Raw genomic sequence first — 18731 nt, 5'->3', positions numbered from 1 at the left:
GCTATGGCTCAAGGTCTGTGTTAATTTTGCAGTTTGTTTGCAGATATTTTGCTCAATGGAAATGCTAAATACCTGCTACCATGACATGACAAGAATGTACTAAATTTTATAGTATAGGTATAGGTAAATATAGGTTATTATATAGGTAAAGGTAAATATAGGTTATTATATAGGTATAGGTAAATATAGGTTATTATATAGGTGCAGGTAAATATAGGTTATTATATAGGTACAGATAAATATAGGTTATTATATAGGTATAGGTAAATATGGGTTATTATATAGGTAAATATAGGTTATTATATAGGTACAGATAAATATAGGTTATTATATAGGTATAGGTGAATATGGGTTATTATATAGGAATAGGTAAATATGGGTTATTATATAGGTATAGGTAAATATGGGTTATTATATAGGAATAGGTAAATATAGGTTATTATATAGTTATAGGTAAATATGGGTTATTATATAGGAATAGGTAAATATAGGTTATTATATAGTTATAGGTAAATATAGGTTATTATATAGGTACAGATAAATATAGGTTATTATATAGGTAGGTAAATATAGGTTATTATATAGGTATAGGTAAATATAGGTTATTATATAGGAATAGGTAAATATGGGTTATTATATAGGTATAGGTAAATATGGGTTATTATATAGGAATAGGTAAATATAGGTTATTATATAGTTATAATAGGTAAATATAGGTTATTATATATAGTATAGGTAAATATGGGTTATTATATAGGAATAGGTAAATATAGGTTATTATATAGGTATAGGTAAATATAGGTTATTATATAGGTAAAGGTAAATATGGGTTATTATATAGGAATAGGTAAATATAGGTTATTATATAGTTATAGGTAAATATGGGTTATTATATAGGAATAGGTAAATATAGGTTATTATATAGGTACAGGTAAATATAGGTTATTATATAGGTATAGGTAAATATAGGTTATTATATAGGTACAGGTAAATATGGGTTATTATAGGAATAGGTAAATATGGGTTATTATATAGGTATAGGTAAATATGGGTTATTATATAGGAATAGGTAAATATGGGTTATTATATAGGTACAGGTAAATATAGGTTATTATATAGGTATAGGTAAATATAGGTTATTATATAGGTACAGGTAAATATAGGTTATTATATCATATGGATGGAAATTATTCTTTCCAGTATGAAAATCTTACTTATAAAGAAGCAAGGAGAAACTGTAACCATTTACTTGCTGTGATATGGCATTCATGGTCAATATAGATGACAGCGTCATATTTCAAACAATGGGGTCTTATCTTCTGCAAAACATTAAATCCTTTATAACAACTGTAAATGCCAGATCATGTGTGCTAAATGCTTCTATTTACAACCTCTTCCTATGTTTTCCACTTACATCCAATGTTTTATGATTTAAAATGTAATAATCATTCACTACTGATGGTGAAAATCCTCCAAGGAAACAGCTATTTTGGTGATGAGAAGTCAGTGTTTCCAAGGTAATGAGTTTATACTAAAAATATAGTGGTCATGTGATGGATGTGTCTTTGATCATACTTCTTCATAAGCTTTATCATACGATTGTCATCCAAATTAACAGAAACCAATCTAGATTTTTTATTTCAAGCTTCTAGTCTTACCCTTCTGAGGAAAAAGATGGATGTACAAAGTTCATGTGCCTTCCCACAAAACTCCATTGCTCAAGTCTTATTCCTCTGTTGTTGTGTACATGACTGTAATAAGGTAACCAAAATGTGTAAAATTGTGTTGTCATTGGAATATGTATCCATAAATGTATACACAAATATAGTGATGTCACCAGAATAGGTAGGCAAATATAGTGATGTCATTAAAATGTGTACACAATTGAAGTGAGGTCATTAAAATGTGTACACAAATGTAGTGATGTCATAAGATTGTGTACACAACTGAAGTATTGTCTGTAGACAATCTGATTAAAATGCAGATCCTTATTCTTTCTATGTTTATTTCCACCTATGTAGAATCCGACAACATTCCATAAGGGGTCATTTTCTTTTGTCTGATGACCATTTAATGCTTCCCTGTCCTTCAGCCTTGATTTTTAAGGGCTGTGACCAGATATAAGATGACAAGAAGTTGGAGACACTGGTTGCTATTCAAAAGAATTACAAAGCAATGCAACATAAGATATGGAATTCTTCCAATTAACTGTCCTGCATATGGCCACTAGCTCACCATCAAATATTTTTTAAAATTGATTTGGGTTCCTGGTCTTATAGTAGGATATGTACAGTATAAATAATATGGGAGATAAAAAAAACTGTGTAGAATGGCTTGTAATGAACCAGAGCAGTCCTTATGTTTCCTTGTTTGTTTAGAAACAAGATTGTTTGAGATCGGATCAGTTTACCAGGGATGTACAATAAGTGTCATTGGAAAAGACTCATTGTTTGACAAATATGAATCCACTTCTATGTTATAAAACAGAACCAGGAAGTAAGAGATAAAGATCAACATGTCTAACTCATTGACTCTGACCAGCTGACGTCCTAACACTAGTATGTTATAGGATTTAAATTTATGTATTGTTATACACCCTCTATGACAACTCAGGATGTAAAATTACTGGTTTTGTAACCCAGTGTGAAAATCAGATGGGAGGAGGGAAGCGAGTGAGGGGTGGGGGTCGGTTATCTAAATAAGGCAAGATTTAGAATGGGTCTGCACTGTTCAAAGTTTTGTACTCTAATAAACCACTTTATCATTATTTCTTCAGATAGCATTTTGTGGGCCTCCTGCATGTTTTTTATTATCACCAGATTCTTCAATATGAGCTTGCCTCAAATTGACTAAATTTTTACAGGCGGTAAACCCAGAACACTATTATTGAAGTGTTTTTCTCAAAGACACTCCACAACAGCATAGATGGGTCTATTTCTCAATTATTTAATTATATCTTGTAAGCTTCTTATTTCTGATCCATTAGTAGTGTCCCAAATTATGTACAGGCATTTCTATTGAAGGGAAATAACTCTTTTGTTATGTAGTCATCATTCTGTAATGATTAACAGTCATGTTGCTTGTGTTTAAATGATGAAATAATTGAGAAAATATACCAGAACTTTCATTGTTGTTTTTCTGTTGAAGTGTCACTGGTTAAATTCCCAGGTATTTACCAGAATCAACAAACAGATCAATATGTAAAAATGTTCCCCACTGTATGGTCTTAGGTACAGATAAGGGGAGATAACTCAATTGATTTTTGAAGAAAATATTTGTGTTAGAAAAATCAATCAGAAAATTAATAGTGAAAAATCAGTAAAGTGACTATAGTCATAATGCATGTGATGAAAATGGATTCAAAAGCGTCTTTGTGTATATTTTTATGTTTTGTTGATCGTCATTTATTGTATATACATAGATAGTTATAATTTTTATAAAGGAAAGAAACTCCTCGTTAGCCAGGTTTTATAATGTTATATCATCCTCTGTGCTGGTAACTGACATAAAGTCTGTGGAAACCCAGTATATGGTCTACATTGTGTACTTATTGAACATTGAGTAGTTTACTGTAAAATGTATCTCTGCTTTATAGATAGATGTAGTCAAACTAACAGGTAATGTTGTTCCTTATTACTGTTAAAGGTTAACTATTGGTTACATGCTATACAACAGAGTTTTTATTCGTCCTTGATACTCCAGGTGTTACACTCACTATCGCTTTCTGTACTTCTGAAACATTTCATGGGAAATTTGGTGGCACAAGCAAAGTAATTTGTCTACAGTGTTACTGACCAATCTGACAACAAAATGATATGCTCCATTGAACATTACAAAGGAGCGACGCCCACCTTCATAGCCAGTACAACATACAGTTATAAAGCCTCAAGATTAATTTAATGAAGATCAAATGATGAAACTAGTCTTCTCTTTTTATCCTCAAGATTTCACAAGTAGAACTTTCAATTTTGCTTTGAAATGTTGTAGAGGTGCAGAGAAGATAGTGTAACACCTGGAGTATTGAGGATTGGTTTTATATGTATTTCTAGTAGTAGGTGTAACTTTCTGTAAATAGTAACAGTTATCATTATCTGTCTAAACTAGTCTTATTGTCAATTCATGTGTTATTTGTTTGATCTGGAATGTGCAATCTTAGTGCCTTTTGAAAGAATGAATCATCTTTTATGAGTTTTCATATAAAATTCATGAAACAAATTTGTGTTAGGTCTCATCAATCTCATTGAATGGAACAAATATAAGATTATGTTTATTGAACAACTGAATTATTGAAACATCTATTTTGTTAGACTGACATAAAATCTAATTTTGCCAAAATTCTCACTTTCTTTTAATTTCTTTTTTTTTGAGGTCACAGTTAGTATGACATCATGAATTAAAGGTCACAATGAAAACTTTAAGAACCGTTAACCACCCACAGTCCTGCTAGGTCATATAACCTCATTTTTATAACCAGATTTTAAATGTATTTACGTGATATATGTTATTCATTAGTATCAGACATTAAGTTAACAGTAACGTTTCTCAAATCCTCACAAACTTAAGGACATTTTAAAAATTGTCTTTCAATTTCATTATTTCTGATTTTTTTGTCAATCTAGACCCAGTTTTTCAAAGGTTAGTTAGAAACAAACAATGGTCAGTGAACATTTTTAAGTTTAGTAAAAAGAAATTAGGTCAAGTTTGTTTTGAAAGTCCTTGTTCTTTCAGAGGCAATAATTTTAATTGTTCACAAACAACTGATTAACTCTGTCTTTGTGCAACAGAAACAAGGAGTTTTTGTGTAGTTGCTCAAAGCCTGATATAAAACTTTGATTTGAATTTTTTTTTGAACGACTACGAAAGTTTAAATAGTATTTATAAGTACAAAAGTAAATATGTGACAACAAAACACACATAAGGTTGGTTAATCTTCAAAAGATTATGAAAACTTCAATTTTGAAAACTTATTTCAGCTATAGGCTTCAAAAGATCAAATGTTCTTTGGTTGACGTAAAAGAAATTCACAACTAAAGTCTTATTTCTATTTTGATTTAATGTTGAAAATACAAATTAATCTTCAAATGATTTTTAAAATTTTCCTTCTCAAAATAAGATGTGTTTATTGGCTTCAAAATATAAAAAGTGAACATTTATGAAATATTGCTCAAAAAAGTCATCACTGAAAGTTTCTTTCACTATTTATTTCTGTGATATTTCTAATTCAAAACTGTGGACCAAGTATTACCTTTGGATCATGTTATAATATTCTCTCTGTGCTGCTTTCGAGAGCTAACACTATTTGAAACATAATTGTTTTTGTTCTTGTTTGTAGAGTTTAACGCATCCTATACAATGTATTACTAATATGTTTTTATTGTTTCAAAGCTGTTGATATTTTTAACATCAATATTCAACACATATTCTAATTTTTGTTAGAGCATTCCATGTGTACAGCATTATGATCAATATCTTTAAAAATGTTTGAGATATTTTAACTGTTGTCCCCTTCATTCATCCATAATTTCATAAATGTTAAGTTTGCAGTTTGTGTAGCATAGGAGAAGGGAGAGAGCTGACTAGTTTTCTTATTAGTTGGAAATCAGCATATTTCTTGTTAAAAGCTGCTGTGCTCTAATGTAAATGTCTTTTGTCTGTAAACCTATGTCATATAGAGAGAATATTGCTTAAGTCAGTTATGGTGTGAAGTCGTTGTAGATATTGTTGTTCAATGTTCTTAGAATTAAGTTGGGTAAACATGTATGTAACTTGTTAAATTCGGATCTATATACATGTAACTAATACCAGCATGTGATATTTTATAAGCATATTCTTCATTGATCTTTTGGAGACTTTGTCATGAATATTTAGTATCACTCGTGATTATCCAAGGTACACAACGATATCTACACATGTGATGCAGAAATTAGATAATAACTCTATATTGTTAGGAATCAAACCATCTCCAAAATGTGTGAGACTTACACTGTTGGTTTTTTTTATCTTGGGGAACATATTCTTTAGGTTGGTAATGGCAGTTAAATAGAAGTCCTGTTAACACAACCAGTAGAAGATTTAAAAGTGACTTTTCTATGACTACCCAATCATCTTCAGCAGACAAATGACCAGTGTTTAGTGTACTAGCACTGACGTACGTAGTGTGCAAATGACCAGTGTTTATGTACAAGCACAGACGTACACGTCATTGTCATCAGACAAATGACAAGTGTTTAGTGTACAAGCACTGACGTATGTAGAGTACGAGATCTACACGATCACCTTTATCAGACAAATGACCAGTCAGACAAATGACCAGTGTTTAGTGTATAAGCTCTGACGTATGTAGTGTACGAGATCTAGTCATTGTCATCAGACAAATGACCAGTGTTTAGTGTAGAAGCACTGACGTACCTAGTGTACGAGATCTACACGGTCACCTTTATCAGACAAATGACCAGTGTTTAGTGTAGAAGCACTGATGTACCTAGTGTACGTGATAAGGAATCAACCAATTTTTAGCCTGTGCTGTAATCCTATATGTCTGTACACTAAGAAAATAGTGAGAGGAGATGTTAAAAAGAGAACACGACAACAGTGCACAAGGTAATAACAATGTACATACAATGTACAGCCAAATTCCAAGGTTCGATTCAATTCCAAGGTTTTATTCAGTCACTCCGACACACTTACGTGTGTAACAAGAGGTCACATACATATAATTTACATGATACGTGGCGTATGACAGGTACAATTACAACAATTTCTGTAAATGATAGTAATAATTACCGACTATCGCATTCATGCATTAACAATTTTGGTACTTAAATTTGAACACTTAAATCAACAATTTATTAAGTTTTTCTATAAATCTACAAATTCTTGTAAATATTTTAACATTGAATATGTTAATCAATCCTTGCATTTTGATTCCTTACCATCTCGTACACTACTTACATCAGTGCTGGTTCATTCCACACTTTTGTCTGATAAAGGTCACATTGTAGACACTGAAACGTCATTCTTAAATCTTCTACAGGTAGCGTTATATATTGACTTTTCTAACATGCTGTGTCAGAAAAGTTAGATTTATCGCACAATCTTGCCTTAATTTTCTTGTTTAATTCTGAAGTTTGAGGTTTCACCCTCCTTATATCGGACATTTCCAGCCATTGGCTGTCATTACCTGGATTTATATGCTACTTACATAGAAATAATGTTATACTTAACAATTCATTTATATTATGTGGATTTCATATATCACGAATTTGATTAACAACGATATTCTTGTTCTTATTTCTGTACCGTAAAATTATTTCCGAGGGGGACTATCATCAACATTGATTAAAATGCTAGAAAGAGATTCATTGTAAATAAAATTTGAAGTGAAAACCGTTCTTTGTTTCATGACTTTAGGATTTGTTTCTTCAAGCTTTTAAAAAAAAACTGAAAATTTAAACATTCAAGAAAAATGACTTTTACAGTGTAACATGTAATTATGTACATTTCAATGTGTACATTGTGTTTGGACTGTGTGGTTTCTTAAATTATTTATCCATACTTTAACTATAAGTTAGGGACCAGACTTCATTGTGATATATTTGTAGCAAAAATTTTTCTTCGTTCAAGTTTTTGTGCATTTCAGCTTTATTTTATAGATAATATTACATCTTATGTCTGAACACTTTGTTATATGTTGCGGTTTTGTATTGACTTCAGTCTGTAGTATTTTTTTAATTTTGTTTTGAACAGATTCATGCTGTTGATGCAGGGTTTTTTCTGTAACAAGTGTATAGGCTTTTTATGTTTCTTACTTTTCAATTTGAGTAACATCATACAATAATCTAGATCAAATTCACCCAGGACAGATGTCAATAATCCACTCGTTAACATTTCCATTTATAAATGTTTCCGTTTGTGTGTTTAGTGTCTATGTGAGAATATTATAGGAGTCAATGCTTTTTAATTTTGTTTCATTATTAATATTGAATTCAAAATTCTGCAAGTTGTGCTTGATTACTCTTTGTTGTAAGTAATCAAGTTTGCTTTTGTTCTCTTAAGGGGTTTGGGGTGGAGATTGGAGCATTATGTTCTACTCAGGGGGTGGGGATGAGAGAGGTATGGTTTCCTAAGGGGTTGGGGGTGGAGATGGGAGAGTTATGTTTTCCTAAGGGGTTGGGGGTGGGGATGGGAGAGTTATGTTCTCCTGAGGGGTTGGGGGAGGAGATTTGAGAATTATGTTCTACTCAGGGGTTGGGGGTGGGGATGGGAGAGTTATGTTCTCCTAAGGGGTTGGGGGTGGGGAGGAGAGTTTGAGGGGTTGGGGGTGTAATTATGTTCTACTCAGGGGTTGGGGGTGGGGATGGGAGAGTTATGTTCTACTAAGGGGTTGGGGACGAGAGAGTATAGTTTTAATGAGGGGTTTGGGTTGGGGATGGGAATGTTATATTCTCCCAAGGGTTTGGGGTGGGGATTGGAGAGGTATGTTTTACTAAGAGGTTCAGGGTGGGGATGGGAGAGTTATGTTTTACTAAGGGGTTGGGGGTGGGGATGATAGAGTTATATTCTCCTGAGTGGATGTGTGTGCTTTGTTAAAGTGTTTACATATATTTTGTTATAATAATACACCTATAAGAAGTAATGTTTGCCTTGCTGTGTAAGTCATTTTGATATCGTAATATTATTGTCAGTGTTAGGAACATAACTACATGACAAAATTTCTTGTATTGGTTCATAGTATCTCAATTTCAATTTCAACAAAATTCAATAAATTACTTAACAAAATGAAAAGAAAATTTCCATATTGTTTGAAAGAGTTGTATGTTGAACATGTATTTAATCAGATTTTCCACTCATAATTTTAAGGTTCTTTAGATTAAGAAAAAAAATTAAATGATGGCAACTCTGCTGAAAAAAAAGCGATATATTTTCAATTTAAAATCAACTTGAGATAACTGCAACTTTCAAAATAAATCAGGCGATCTTTTTCTCCTTCATTCAGTTTCTTCTAGAATTGGCTAGGGCATACAGATGTACTGTACGCACAGTGGTACACACTCCAAGAGGTATTAAAACTATGATAAAAGATTTTTGATGCTTTAATAATTTCTTTGCATTAAAGTTTTTATCAAATGTTAGGTTCAGTATGTGATTCATATTACAAAGCAACGGAGACAACTATTGCAGATATGATAATGGCAGAGAGAGTGTATGTTGATTTGCCAAATAAAAGAAAATGAAATTTGAAATAATGGTGTTGTTTTCTATTCTAAAAACTGTAATAAATTTTGTATTTCCTGTTTAACCATGTATTATCTGTTGAGGAAGAATACTTCTGTTTTCTAAACAGTATGAGGATTGAAATAATAATGTTACCTGTTTTGTAAAAGTTAGATAAAAACTACCAGGTATGTATTATCTCTTGATGGGGAATAACTGTATTTTGTGAACGATACCAGGGATTTTATATTTACCTCCCTTGTGAGAGGCATATTGTATATATCGCTACAGTTTTATGGACAGGCGCTTGTCAATTATGTGTTGTTTGTGCAATCTTCGAGATTTTAGGTGGGAGACACTGCTGGTGCAATTGAGTGTTCGAGAGGTTATCATAACCTCAATCCCACATTTTAATTCATTGTGTCAGAAAAATATACATTAAATGTGCTTAAAAATGTTTAAAAGTCATGTAGAATTGAACATTTAGCATATTTATTGAATAGGGGTAAAACATCTCTTCTACTATGTATGTCTGATGGTGTAATACACATCTACTCAGTATGTCTGATGGTGTAATACACATTTACTCAGTATGTCTGATGGTGTAACACACTTCTACTCAGTGTCTGATGGTGTAACACACATCTACTCAGTGTCTGATGGTGTAACACACATCTACTCAGTGTCTGATGGTGTAACACACATCTACTCAGTGTCTGATGGTGTAACACACATCTACTCAGTGTCTGATGGTGTAACACACATCTACTCAGTGTCTGATGGTGTAACACACATCTACTCAGTGTCTGATGGTGTAATACACATCTACTCAGTATGTCTGATGGTGTAATATACATCTACTCAGTATGTCTGATGGTGTAACACACATCTACTCAGTGTCTGATGGTGTAATACACATCTACTCAGTATGTCTGATGGTGTAACACACATCTACTCAGTATGTCTGATGGTGTAATACACATCTACTCAGTATGTCTGATGGTGTAACACACATCTACTCAGTATGTCTGATGTTGTAACACACATCTACTCAGTATGTCTGATGGTGTAATACACATCTACTCAGTGTCTGATGTTGTAACACACATCTACTCAGTATGTCTGATGGTGTAATACACATCTACTCAGTATGTCTGATGGTGTAATACACATCTACTCAGTGTCTGATGGTGTAATACACATCTACTCAGTGTCTGATGGTGTAACACACGTCTACTCAGTGTCTGATGGTGTAATACACATCTACTCAGTATGTCTGATGGTGTAATACACTTCTACTCAGTGTCTGATGGTGTAACACACATCTACTCAGTGTCTGATGGTGTAATACACTTCTACTCAGTGTCTGATGGTGTAATACACATCTACTAAGTATGTCTGATGGTGTAACACACTTCTACTCAGTGTCTGATGGTGTAACACACATCTACTCAGTGTCTGATGGTGTAATACACATCTACTCAGTATGTCTGATGGTGTAAAATACATCTACTCAGTATGTCTGATGGTGTAATACACATCTACTCAGTATGTCTGATGGTGTAACACACATCTACTCAGTGTCTGATGGTGTAACACACATCTACTCAGTGTCTGATGGTGTAACACACATCTACTCAGTATGTCTGATGGTGTAACACACATCTACTCAGTGTCTGATGGTGTAATACACTTCCTCATCTACTCATTATGTCTTGTCCAATTGTGATTTTCCTCGGTCGGAAATAATCTCACTGTCAAGTCCTAGAAGGATAAATGTTGAGTCAAAGCCTTGTTGCCTTTTTTATGAGTTTATTCTTCAACCATTCCAAACCCTTGGTGAGAGGTAAAGTACTGCAAATTAACATAACATTCGTTACACAATTTGCCTATCAAACAGTAATTCACATAACAAAGTATAGGGCCTAACTAGGACGGCATGGACAAAATACTACACTAGTATCATATTGAAGTCTATAATGCTAGACTAGACCTAGATATATTGACCTAGTTACTGATTAAACTGATGATACAAAGTTATGTAACATATCCTTAACATGATTGTGTTTATATATTACATGTATAGTGTAACCAGACCAAACTAACTGCCCAAGTGACCAAATGATCAGATTACAGAGGGGTTTTTCAATACAAAGTCTTGATATAACCACAGGAGGAAATAACTAGACCAAGAAAAATATAATTCCTAATACAGTAATTGGACGGGCTGGTTCAGATTAGTTATACCGTATTATACATGTCCTAATAATGTAATGATACCACATCTACTCAGACACAAATGACTAGTAACAGCTTATAATTCTGACTACAAAGATAACTAGAGACAGCTAATAATACTGAATACGGATGAACACACTAGCAACACACATTATAATTCTGACTACAAAGATAACTAGAGACAGCTAATAATACTGAATACGGATGACTAGCAACAGCTTATAATTCTGACTACAAAGATAACTAGAGACAGCTAATAATACTGAATACGGATGACTAGCAACAGCTTATAATTCTGACTACAAAGATAACTAGAGACAGCTAATACTGAATACGGATGACAGCTTATAACTGACCACAAAAATATAACTAGGAACAGGTAATACAACTGACTACAAATGACTAGCAATCATGCATGGATTTCAATCTCGCACGGACTGTACCACGAGTATATAGTCACAGCAAAGGTATGGTTTACGCATAAGGTAGAATTACCTGCTGAAGTGAAAAGCACACGCGGTACTCTATCTCAACACGTGAACTTAACCGTTGCTGTTAGGCGAGCAGGGTAGGTTTTCCTAGGGGTTAGCCGTACGGTCTGAACTTGTGTTTGGATACTCCCGTTGTTATCCGGGATGTTTACCAGCGAGATGATAGTTCTCCAGTCTCGAGTATCGCACGTGCGTCTTGCCTAGTCAAAAGTCGCATAAGAACGAACGAGAGCGTCCACCTGAACAGGTCACGCACGACAACACTGGGTCACAGACACGCTTATCTGCTTTTTCACCACACAGCGATACATACAAGTCTTTATCATTCATTCATACAGTGAAATAACATAATATAAAATGTTTAGTTCATATTTCGGACGGGAAATACGCTTCCTCTGTGGGGGGAACCTAGCCTAATTGTTTTGTGTTGCAACATTCGGCGCCATTTTACTCTGTAAACACTAAACTACGGGGATTTCCCCATAAGGGAGATAACTCTAACGGCACTACCTGTACGTACGCCTAAGCTAGAGTACAAGTACACTATGAATAGTAATCCGAAAACACAACAATAAAACAACGGTATGATGTAGTTAATTCATGATTGATATAATGCATTTAATCAGTTGATACTCATAATTAAAATTCAATAAAACTAGGGTGAAATATTAACCAAAATATTTACACGGAGACTCATGTAAAAGTAAAATGAGAATAAGACCATTGTTCCGGAAGAGTAAGCGTCTTTTCCTTCATCGCCGACACCCGCCATGTAAATCTGAGTCAATCCACGTAATTAACGGCGTTATGCTTTTGCCTTTTTCTTCTTATATGTTGCCATACTTTCACATATCATAGTTTCCTTATAACAATTTCTTACTGTTCATGTGTCACTGGTTTCGTATCTCGTCATTATCAGATAATTTGAGTCATAGAAGTTAGCATATCCTTCCTTATCCCCAGTCAAGGTGGAAGTTATATGTTTATACTGAATGACCGGGTATATAAAAAGTGTAGACATAGCCCCGTCTGGTTTGACTGGTGAATTGTGTCATATTGGACAACTCTTACACCTATAATGTTGGTAGGGATATATTCAGTAACGGTGTTGATGATGTACTGTACCTGTGTCGTGGGTATCCCAGTACGTAAGGTAAGCTCTGAAATGTACTTACCAATTAATGTATCGGACTACCCTGTACATGTACATATAGCAGGCCATGGAAGACTGAAAAATATGTCAGGGTTTGTCAGAAGGATGACGGATCCAGCCAAGTCATTTGTCAGTGCTGTCGAGGGTCGGTATATCAACCTTCATGGCCATCCCGTTTTTCTTCACACTCTTGAGAGATATCCAGGTGTGTTCCTTCCAAAGGGAACAAACATGACGCATTCTTTTCCTAATATACTCAAGAAAATATATGGAAATTCCCTTAAAAACTGGAAACAACAACAGGAAACAATACTTATAGATTTACGTAAGAAATTCGGGAACTGGACTGATAAATATTTACACAACAAAGGATATCCGGATTTTTTTATCGCCCTTGTTAAGATGTATACAGGTAACACATTGTACGATGATTTAAATACTTTACTTCGTACTGACAGTGTGGAGCTGGAGAAATCCCTAGGTTCGTTAGGACTGATGTTAGAGGTCGCTCTTCAACAATGGCCGCTGCTGAAGGTATACAAAAACACAACTTACCGCGGGATGGGCTACGGGTTCAAAACATTTGTCGATGAATATAAACTAGGAATGTCTTTCGCATGGAAGTCTTTCATTTCCTCCTCAACTGATAAAACTATAGCCTGTATGTTTGCAAGCTCAGCCATCTTCGTCATTGACAACAGCGCCGTGACAAATTGGAGACCAAGGCAAATACAACATTTCTCAGTGTATCCATCCGAACAGGAAGTTTTGTATCCAGTTTCGTCTATATTTCATATTACTGGGGTGGAAGAGAACAGTATGTTTTGTCCTGGCAAGAGATTGGCGAAGCTGTCTATCTCACTCAGGAAGACATCTTACCATTAACACAACTACTATTGATGTTGTGTTACATTATCAAAACTGTTAGTCGACAACAAAGATGGCGCATGATTTCATACGTGAAACAAAATCTTCATGGGAAATTGAAATACATATGTTTGTATAATTTAGGATTCATTTATCAATATCAAGACATGTACATCTGTATATCTATATCTGTATATCTATATCTGTATATCTATATATCTGTATATCTATATATCTATATATCTGTATATCTATATATCTATATATCTATATCTGTATATCTATATATCTATATATGTATATCTATATCTGTATTACTGATTACTACGGTTTATAAATATGGTCCTGAAGAATATCTGAATAGTTTTATTAAATACGGCTGCTTTCCTGCTAAAATCGCTTGGAAATATATTGTAAACAATGCAGTATCAGAGACGTCTGAACTTGAATGGAAACAGCGTATACTAAGGCGTCCAGATCTTACTCGTTTCCAAACCATACATCCAAGAATCGCTCCGCACAAACTGTGGTTACTGTGTTTGGACTTACAGGACATGTGCAGAGAATTTGGATTTCTTGTGAAACTTGGAGCACTACCTATAACAAAGTGTATCTGTGACTCGTGTAAGCATAATGCGGATGATATTGTGAAACATTTAGTAATTGACTGTCGTATATATTTTGACGAAAGAGACAGACTACAAACAACTATTGTGAATCTTCTTCCGGTTGTACAGAGTGTCAGTATTTTGAATGCTGATGACAGGCTTATAAACTTCCTTCTTGGAGGGGATGATGATGATATGTTGGAAGTTAGTCCAGAACACTGGAAGATACTAATGGTGGAATTCGCAAGGACATTTTATCAAATGAAACCAGCGCTAGTGCATTGGCTGCACCGCCTGTAGTGTAATTCAGCCATATCTAACACATATTGTGAAATTTATGAACTCTAAGAAATGAACAGTTAATTGTCAAAGGAAAATATCCTTTCTTTCTGCAACTTAAAAAAAAGATAATGACATCTAAAACAATGTCAATGTATATTTAAATTCTTTCTTTACATTATCTATTGTAATTAATCTTCATGCATTGGATGAAATAAAGATATTCAATTCAATTCATGTATATCTGTATATCTATATCTGTATATCTATATCTATATATCTATATCTATATATCTATATCTGTATATCTATATCTGTACGTGTACGTGTATATCTGTACGTGTATATCTGTACATGTATATCTGTATCTGTACGTGTATATCTGTACGTGTATATCTGTACATGTATATCTATATCTGTACGTGTATATCTGTACATGTATATCTATATATGTACGTGTATATCTGTACATGTATATCTATATCTGTACGTGTATATCTGTACATGTATATCTATATCTGTACGTATATATCTGTACATGTATATCTATATCTGTACGTGTATATCTGTAAATGTATATCTATATCTGTATGTATATCTGTACATGTATATCTATATCTGTATATCTGTAAATGTATCTATATCTGTATATCTATATCATATCTGTATATCTACATCTGTATATCTATATATGTTTATCTATATCTGTATATCTACATCTGTATATCTATATATGTATATCTGTATCTGTATATCTATATATGTTTATCTATATCTGTATATCTATATCTGTACGTGTATATCTGTACATGTATATCTGTATATCTATATCTGTATATCTATATATGTATATCTATATCTGTATATCTACATCTGTATATCTATATATGTATATCTGTATCTGTATATCTATATATGTTTATCTATATCTATATATCTATATCTATATATCTATATCTGTATATCTATATCTGTACGTGTATATCTGTACATGTATATCTGTATCTGTACGTGTATATCTGTACATGTATATCTATATCTGTACGTGTATATCTGTACATGTATATCTATATCTGTACGTGTATATCTGTACATGTATATCTGTATCTGTACGTGTATATCTGTACATGTATATCTATATCTGTACGTGTATATCTGTACATGTATATCTATATCTGTACGTGTATATCTGTACATGTATATCTATATCTGTACGTGTATATCTGTACATGTATATCTATATATGTACGTGTATATCTGTACATGTATATCTATATCTGTACGTGTATATCTGTACTGTACATGTATATCTGTATATCTATATCTGTACGTGTATATCTGTACATGTATATCTATATCTGTATATATCTGTATATCTATATATGTACGTGTATATCTGTACATGTATATCTATATCTGTACGTGTATATCTGTACATGTATATCTGTATATCTATATCTGTATATCTATATCTGTATATCTACATCTGTATATCTACATCTGTATATCTGTATCTGTATATCTATATATGTTTATCTATATCTGTATATCTATAGGAACCCAGGTAGATGTATTGTCTGAAAGGCCCTCTATAGTAACATCGTCATATCTACATTGTTATCCAAGGTAGATGTATTGTCTGATAGGCCCTCTATAGTAACATCGTCATATCTACATTGTTAACCTAGGTAGATGTATTGTCTGAAAGACCCTCTATAGTAACATCGTCATATCTACATTGGTAACCCAGGTAGATGTATTGTCTGAAAGGCCCTCTATAGTAACATCGTCATATCTATGTTGTTATCCCAGGTAGATGTATTGTCTGAAAGGCCCTCTATAGTAACATCGTCATATCTACATTGTTATCCAAGGTAGATGTATTGTCTGATAGGCCCTCTATAGTAACATCGTCATATCTACATTGTTATCCAAGGTAGATGTATTGTCTGATAGGCCCTCTATAGTAACATCGTCATATCTATGTTAGATTATTGTCTGAAGGCAGATGTATTTTTATCCAAGGTAGATGTAGATAGGCCCTCTATAGTAACATCGTCATATCTACATTGTTAACCAAGGTAGATGTATTGTCTGATAGGCCCTCTATAGTAGCATCGTCATATCTACATTGTTATCCATGGTAGATGTATTGTCTGATAGGCCCTCTATACTAACATCGTCATATCTATGTTGTTATCCAAGGTAGATGTATTGTCTGATAGGCCCTCTATAGTAACATCGTCATATCTATGTTGTTATCCAAGGTAGATGTATTGTCTGATAGGCCCTCTATAGTAACATCGTCATATCTACATTGTCATCCCGGGTAGATGTATTGTCTGATAGGCCCTCTATAGTAGCATCGTCATATCTACATTGTTATCCATGGTAGATGTATTGTCTGATAGGCCCTCTATACTAACATCGTCATATCTACATTGTTATCGGTAGATGTATTGTCAAAGGCCCTATCTATGTTGTTATCCAAGGTAGATGTATTGTCTGATAGACCCTCTATAGTAACATCGTCATATCTACATTGTCATCCCGGGTAGATGTATTGTCTGATAGTCCCTCTATAGTAACATCGTCATATCTATGTTCTTATCCAAGGTAGATGTATTGTCTGATAGGCCCTCTATAGTAACATCGACATATCTACATTGTTATCTTAGGTAGATGTATTGTCTGAAAGGCCCTCTTTAGTAACATCGTCATATCTATGTTGTTATCAAAGGTAGATGTATTGTCTGAAAGGCCCTCTATAGTAACATCGTCATATCTACATTGTCATCCCGGGTAGATGTATTGCCTGAAAGGCCCTCTATAGTAACATCGTCATATCTATGTTGTTATCCAAGGTAGATGTATTGTCTGATAGGCCCTCTATAGTAACATCGACATATCTACATTGTTATCTTAGGTAGATGTATTGTCTGAAAGGCCCTCTTTAGTAACATCGTCATATCTATGTTGTTATCAAAGGTAGATGTATTGTCTGATAGGCCCTCTTTAGTAACATCGTCATATCTACATTGTCATCCCGGGTAGATGTATTATCTGAAAGGCCCTCTATAGTAACATCGTCATATCTATGTTGTTATCAAAGGTAGATGTATTGTCTGAAAGGCCCTCTATAGTAACATTGTCATATATACATTGTCATCCCGGGTAGATGTATTGTCTGAAAGGCCCTCTATAGTAACATTGTCATATCTACATTGTCATCCCGGGTAGATGTATTGTCTGAAAGGCCCTCTATAGTAACATCGTCATATCTACATTGTCATCCCGGGTAGATGTATTGTATGTCGTTCAATGAGGTAGACACCGGACTGTACAATACTATACTGACCCTTGAAGTTCACGTTTTCACGACAAGATACCCTTTATATTTCATGTGGGAGATGTCCTTTTTTATTGTTATTGTTAAGTTTCTTATTCTTCTTATTCTTCTTTTATTCTTCCGTATTTTGTGGAGTCTCTATCTTTAGATGAGTGAAAGAAAGGTTGCTGGTTTTGTTAGTACGTTTATAAATAAGGTCTTAAGGTGTTTCAGGAACATTTTCAAACAGGTCAAATATCCTATATGGCCGCCATGACGTCATAACTTAAAAACGGCAATATCTCGAAAACCATTGATTGTACAGAGTTTGTGCAGTAATATAATTTGTAGAAAATTTCCATATCTAACTTTTTCTCATGCCATACTAATATAAAATATGTCAAATAAAAAAGCTCGCTGTGGGGTAAAATTTTCAAAATTTAACAAAATTTTTCTTTTTTTTTTCAATTTTGAATTTTCTTGAAATTTTCATCTTCAGATCGATGCAGAATGTCCTTCCGATGAATTTAGTGTTTTCAGTTCATCTGAAACTT

The sequence above is a fragment of the Ylistrum balloti genome, unplaced genomic scaffold (genome assembly GCF_031769215.1).
Source record: "Ylistrum balloti isolate Yb309-2 unplaced genomic scaffold, AGI_CSIRO_Ybal_v1 Utg369694, whole genome shotgun sequence".
NCBI lineage: Eukaryota > Metazoa > Mollusca > Bivalvia > Pectinida > Pectinidae > Ylistrum > Ylistrum balloti.
Note: the sequence above shows the minus strand (reverse complement) of the source record.